The sequence below is a fragment of the Lactuca sativa genome, chromosome 4, assembly GCF_002870075.4.
Source record: "Lactuca sativa cultivar Salinas chromosome 4, Lsat_Salinas_v11, whole genome shotgun sequence".
Lineage (NCBI taxonomy): Eukaryota > Viridiplantae > Streptophyta > Magnoliopsida > Asterales > Asteraceae > Lactuca > Lactuca sativa.
This window is the reverse complement of record NC_056626.2, coordinates 77,130,551-77,131,769: the sequence shown is the minus strand read 5'-3', so window position 1 is coordinate 77,131,769 and position 1,219 is coordinate 77,130,551. Positions and strand designations below refer to the sequence as shown.

General features: G+C 43.6%; 1 non-coding gene across 1 annotated transcript; it reads left to right on the top strand.

Moving 5' to 3' along the window:
• The first annotated feature begins 802 nt into the window (after nt 1–802).
• Nucleotides 803–909, top strand: LOC111885625 (small nucleolar RNA R71). Its single transcript, XR_002848164.2, has one exon. It is a non-coding gene; the product is annotated as a small nucleolar RNA R71 (small nucleolar RNA).
• The last annotated feature ends 310 nt before the right edge of the window (nt 910–1,219 follow it).

The following is a 1,219-nucleotide window of genomic DNA, read 5'->3' as shown; positions in this document are numbered from 1 at the left end:
TGTCTTCCTATTGGAGATCCTCTGTGCATGTGTGAAATTTTTTTCACTTCTGGAAGTTACTGCACTCACATTCTCCATTCTCGGATTGGTTTCGGTATTACTTGGAAGTTGACCCGATCTTCTTTCGTTCACTTGGTGTGCAAGCTGTCCCAGCTGTTTCTCAATGTTGAGAATGGATGCCTGTTGATTCCTTAACATATTTCTGGTCTCGTGTATTGCAGCATCGTGATCATTATGTCTCTTTTCGGACGCGGCTATGAATCTAGTGAACAATTCTTCTAAATCGGCTTTCTTTTCCATCACCAGTTCTTCCTTTTGATAAAATCCCCTCTCTTTCTATTTGTATTTCTCCTCCTTAGCTTTCTTGTATTCTTCGTATGGGAGCCATTCCTTCTTCGGTTTCCGCCAATTCTCGTCGTATCTATCACCACTTGAATAGAACACTTGAGTCTTCTTATTTCCATTTTCATCCAAATCACAATCCTTTGTGAGATGGGGCCCTCTACAATTCTCACATCCCACCCGAATAGCATGGATTGTTTGATCCATTTTTGTCATTCTTCTATCTAGACTATCAAGTTTGGCTATCACCGTCGCCATGCTATTATTTGCTGAGTTCACTACCCCCCGACTTACTTCATTTCTTGGATTGTGGTATTCTCTAGAATGCTTAGAGAATTCTTCAATTAGCTCCTTGATTACCGGGGGTGCCTTCTTCATGAGCGGGCCTTGTGATTCGAGCAATTGCCTTGTGGTGACATTGACTCCATCATAGAAGATGGAGACCTCTTGTTGGCTATTGAGGTCATGGTGTGGGCAATTCCTAAGCAAGCTCTTGTATCTTTCCCAAGCTTCATAAAGAGATTCTCCGAGTTGTTGCTCGAAGTTGGCAATGGCTTTCTTTAGTTTGGCTATTTTGGAGGGTGGGAAAAGTGATCAATGAATTCTTCCTTCATCTTGGCCCATGTGGTGACCGATCCGGGAGGAAGTGATTTTAGCCAATCCTTTGCAGCACCTTTGAACGTGACTGGGAGCATGCGAAGAAGCTGGGTCTCGCGTGGAACATTCGGTACGTTGAAGTAGTCAGCCACATCATTCACTTTGTCCAAGTGCTTGTAGGCGTCTTCGTGATCCTTTCCATAAAAAAGAATCTCCTTGAGTTGAGCGAGAATATGGCCTTTTAGTTCGAAAGTAGCGGTTGCAGGAATTGCGGACTGCA